Below are 5,469 nucleotides of genomic sequence, written 5' to 3' on the forward strand. Positions count from 1 at the left end.
TCACCATCACGGGCCTCATTTTGAGCAAAGTTGACTCCGGCATAGTCGTCAGCCACTGCGTATTGGTATTGGTAGGCAGCGGGCTCCTCCTTGTAGGAAGGGGCGGGGCTGTAAGGGGCGGGACGGTAGGGAGCGTTGTCAGCCGAGGCGACGGCCACGAGGGCGATGAGGGTAATGAAGGTCTTAAAATAATTTTTGAAATACGTTCAGATTTAGAACAATCACAAAGGGCTATTTTTAAGTGACTAGCAAGAGCCATTTTGTCTTTTCGTATGCTATTCATTTTGTTGAACTCACGGACAAGTGAGCTTACCTGCATATCTAAGATGGGGTACTTTTGATAGAACAGTTGAAACTGATACCGACACTCTTGATATGTCTTGTATTTATACTCGGATGTGCACTGTCTTGGGCATCTAAGGGCTCCACAGTCTCGGCTGACGCAACTCTGCGCCAAGCAAGGCGTCGACAATGCGTCGGGCATTGACACATAGACATCGACAAGAATGGAGATGTTGGGTCTATTTTTGGAGTTCTGTAAAATGAAACATCTAATGGAGCAGGAAGCATTGGTGATAAGGAAAGTATATTCTCTTTTATATTTCGCAATGGTATTACCACAGCTGTGACATACTTGTAATTAATGATTACTACATCTTGAAAAAAGTAAAAACCTAAAATTACTTTTTATTTTTTTTGGCCTTTTGGGCAGGAAAAGATTATTTCAGCCAGATTACAATTTTCATTTACTTTGCTAGCCGTTTTTCCACTTTTCGAGTTTGTTTGTGACTTTTTCTTAATATGTTCTCTATTTTAGAGTATTTTTACCCGTTTACTGCCATTTGGCTTCTGATTTCCTTCCTTCTTTGCCTGTTGTCCCTTTTTGGGGGGACCTTTTTATTTTATTTTATGCCGCATTATCAAATGAAGAATTTGGTTTTTGGTTTGGGTTTTCACTGACTTTACCGACCCCGGTATAATCAAAATGAAAATTCGTGGTTTTAGCTATTTGTTTTCACTTTAACATTTGTACAAGATTTGGTCTACCAAGGAATTTGAATATGAAATTCAACTCCCTCTTTTAGCTTGGGAAGGTCTGCAAAAAGGACAGCTTTCAGTTGAGCGACATCTGCCGTCATCGGTTTCATCCGACCCCAAATTATTTTGTAAACCAATAAATACACCCTCAGTAGCAAAAACAGCAGAGTCCGGAAGTGAGTCAAAAAAACATCTTCTATCAATTGAAAACGTGCCCAAATGTTGAACATTGCAAGAAAAAAAAATGTTGATTACTTGTAAACTCCATGGATAGTTTAGTAAATACAATTGCCTAGTGCCTAGATTTTGTAACATAACAGATAAGAATGCAGCAAAGAGGGTAAAAAGGGCTAGAACCAACATCTCCCCAACAAAAAAACTCCTTTTGCATCATTGCACCTTGTTTTTTCATATTTACATCTTTTTTGAGCATTTTCACAACATTTTTCAAGTTTCTGCAATTATTTTTCGCATTTTTCTTAACTTAAAAAATTATTTCGACCAAAAGGGCAACTTTTTCTCTAGTAATTATAATTACCGGCTGCAAAGTGAAACTACCATGACGTAAGAAGAATAGCCAAAAAGAGGCGAATTCACATCCAGACCTCAAGGTTTTTTTATTGAGTCAATACACATAAATGTTTTTGAGTACCGTCATGAATGTTTTACTAGGGATCGACTAAATTTGGATAACGAGTTAGGTTTCTGATGAAAAAATAATAAAAGCTTTTCAAACATGTGGTTGGATATATCGCACGTTTAAGTCCAGATATGGTATCACGATGCTGGCTCTCTAAAAGTAGATTGTCCGACCGCATCTTGAACATGCCTCGCCCATTTGGGTTTCAATGAGGTAGCAGGTTTGCAAAAGCTTGAACAGGTCAACAAGAAACAAAGATGTTTTAACAGGAACATCAAAGGTATGAGAGAGCTCTCATTTCGGGAAAGGCTAGAAAGGTTGGGATTGTACAGTGTTCAGAGAATGTACGAAAGGTATCTGATACTGTACGTCTTCAAAAGCATCCATGAGCTTTGGCCCAACCCAGGATTTAGGGTCAATTCTAGTGACACCGTAGAAGCTTAATGTGCATTTTGAGAACACCTTCAAGCCCTCGAGAATCCAGGCTAGTTCGAACAACCAAGTCCAACTCTCTTCTTTCTCGGTCTCCTTCATTGTTTAATTTGCTTCCCTCCAATATTCGTAGGGAATACGTAGGCCTTGTTGATCCGGTAGCCGGATTTAAGTCAAACTTGAACACGTTTTTGACTAAAATTCCTGATCAACACTAAATTCAAGGGCTAGCCAGGTCCGCCAATTCTAATTCGTTGGTCGATCAAATAATATATGAAAATAAAAGGTAAGCAAAATGATTGTGTTTTTCGCTTGAATTGCTGGGATTCCAAGCCCAGTAGCGGTAAGGAAGCCCACAAAAAAAATTCAACATTTTTCAAATTCAAAATCAGCCTACTTAAATTACAAAGTCTAAAAGTGATTAAAAATGCATTTCAAATATTTTTTTGTGGTGTTTTTCCGTTGCATATACTATTGCTGAAGTTATGAGCCTCGTAATTCTTGTGGCCATCTCATTCAAAAAAAAATGTGCTAACCTAAATTTTTTGTGTGTGGTTTAACGTGAAGTAAAAAGACGACAAGAATCAAAAGTCTCAAAATTTTAACTCCAATACACGGCAGATTTTTGAAGGCCAAAAATGTAAGTATTGTCTCTGAGAACCATATTTGATATAAATATGACAAAATAGTTGTAAAACTGGTCAGGACAGTAAAAACATTGAAATCTGACACGTTTATCGATTTGGCATAAAAACGCCAGTGAAGGTTTTCAAAAGTTACTCTTATTTTGGTATTATGTTCTTGCCTAGGTGTGGGAATTGAACTAATAACACGTACATAAGGCTTTCAGAGTCAAGAGAAATTCTGAACCTTTTCTACTTCATTCTTTCCGGAAAATTGTAGAAAGTTTGAAGGAAATGGTGAGCGTTGAAACGGAAACAGCTATGTAGGTATGGATACTATTTGAAAACAGAATGCCAAGGGGATAAGGGAATAAGCAGTTTGGTTGATTTTGAAAAATGTTCCCAAAAACACAACTTTAATATAAAATGATTTGATCCTCTAATCTGGAGGATCTAAAATAAGGATCAAATATATCAAGAAACTGTGCGTAAATGGATCATTATTCAAGCAACATGAAAAATGGACGATAATTAAATCACCATAAGGAATGAAAGAGGATTCGTCAGATGGAACTATTGTCTCTTTAGTTCATAGTGTGCCAAAGATTTCTCCTTTCCTATAACTAGTTGTTTTGACATGGTCAAGGTGGCTAAAAGTGCAACCAATGAATTTGTGAGGAGCGTGTGGTGGCGTCAATCAAATTGTGTGCCTTTTTTCGAACGTGTCGATCAACTCAATTGTTGTGATAGGACGAATCAGATATTCTTCGCTGCATGGAATAGTGACTACACGGGCAAACCAGTCTTTCAAAGGATGGTCCTTGGATCATCCAAGGTGTCCTGGTCCTAATCTTTATTTCGAATAAGATGCTGATACTGAATATACAGCAGAAGGTTGACTTCGGCATATATTCTTGACATTGGATGTCAGACGACCGACCACTTGGTTGGCTAAACACTACAATAAATTGGTTTGTGAACAGTTCCCAAGAGATTGTACTGTTATACCAGCCCAGTGGTTGGTCGTTCGACATCCCGTGTCTAAAAATCTATGACTTCCTGTGTTAAGGAAGTTTCTTTCAGTGATCAAGAAATCTTTGCTTGATAATGATGGTGTCACCTCTAACTGAACGGTTTGCCAAGTGATGGATATAAATATGGCTCCCAATCATTTTTCACGCCGATTATTTAACTCTCGATTTTAAGAGCACCAATGGTTTGGCAATTCCCATTTCTTCAGCTAAAAGATCGGCCATTTATTGGATAAGAGGACGAGCCACTTGAACCTGACATCTTGGGCAAGCAAGACGTACAGTACTATTTTGATGAGCTCCTCATCCGAGGTTGGCTCTCTGCTGTTCGTTAGCATACTAAGGCATCGTTTGTCAGTGCCAATGATTTCTGAAGGATTTGGAACGGAGAGGAACGGGAGAATTTCGATCAATGGAATGGAATGTCCAAAACTTTTGTCAGCGAGGCCAAAGTTGGTGGTTGGTTCCAGGATGATATGTTATCGTTTCACAATGAGTGAACGAATCAACTTCAAAACATGAACGGGGACGCTACCTAACGTCGAGAATTAACATTTTGGAAATACTTTAGCGTCTTGCGTGTCCTTCAATTGAAAGTGAGCTCAGGTTACTGCAATTAAGCGCATTAATTTTCAGCTTAATCGAGAAACAGTATCAAAAGTTGCTCCCTTTCAAAGTGCACTGCATAATTCTAGAAACATTGAAATGAGTTGACCTTCTTCTCTTAATGAATTACCATAAGAGGTAGTTCATTCATTCCCATCAGAGTTAAACGTAGAACAATGAGAGGGTATAACTTTTGATTCCGTCGTCAGATTGAGTTGAAAAGTAAAACGCTCTCTTGTAATCTCGTCTGCCTCATTTTTCAAAGAACGGAATTCGTTAACTTGATTCCGAAAGGTCAATTTTTTACCTTATTGACCCCCGTTCATAATCCCGTTGTTCATGTGTCTTTCTATTTCTATTAGAATGCTACTGCTGAATGTATGAAATTGTATTTCTCTATAAATATTACCAAAAATAAATAAGAGAAAAATCCAGATTAGGCGGAGTAAGAAGGAGCAGGCTTATAAGGAGCGGGCTTGTAAGGAGCAGGGGCGGGCTTGTAAGGGGCGGGCTTGTAAGGGGCGCTTTGTAAGGAGCAGGGGCGGGTTTGTAGGACTCATACTTTGGGCTCTCCTTCATATCGAACGTCAGCCACATATCCGGAGTAAGCATCGGCCACATTGTAGGTCACAATTTGGGTACGGCCATCGGGAAGGGCAACACGGTATTCGCCATTGGTGGCATAACCATCACGGCCTCATTTTGGCCGAAGTTAACTCCGGCATAATCGTCAGCCACGGTCGATTGGTATTGGTAGGCAGCGGGTTGCTCCTTATAGGAAGGGGCGGGCTTGTAGGGAGCATTGTCGGCAAGAACAAACAGCGGCCAAGGCCAAAAAAGCAATGAAGGTCTGAAAGGCAATTAATGTCATTCAAATGAAGGTCTTAAAATCGAAAAAAAAATATTCTTTTACGTAATTTTTTTTTTACTTGTGAGCTATGATTGTTCATTTCTACTTTTGACACACACCTGCATTTTGTTAGTGTTGAGCGGTTGGTGGAACAGATCAATCTGATGATGGTTTGCAATTCATTGCCTCTTCTATAGTCGTCACTTCTCCCGGCCACCCTCGTGGCAGCTCAACTCTTTGAGCGAGAAG

This window comes from Tigriopus californicus, chromosome 11 (genome assembly GCF_007210705.1).
Source record: "Tigriopus californicus strain San Diego chromosome 11, Tcal_SD_v2.1, whole genome shotgun sequence".
In the NCBI taxonomy this organism is placed as follows: domain Eukaryota; kingdom Metazoa; phylum Arthropoda; class Copepoda; order Harpacticoida; family Harpacticidae; genus Tigriopus; species Tigriopus californicus.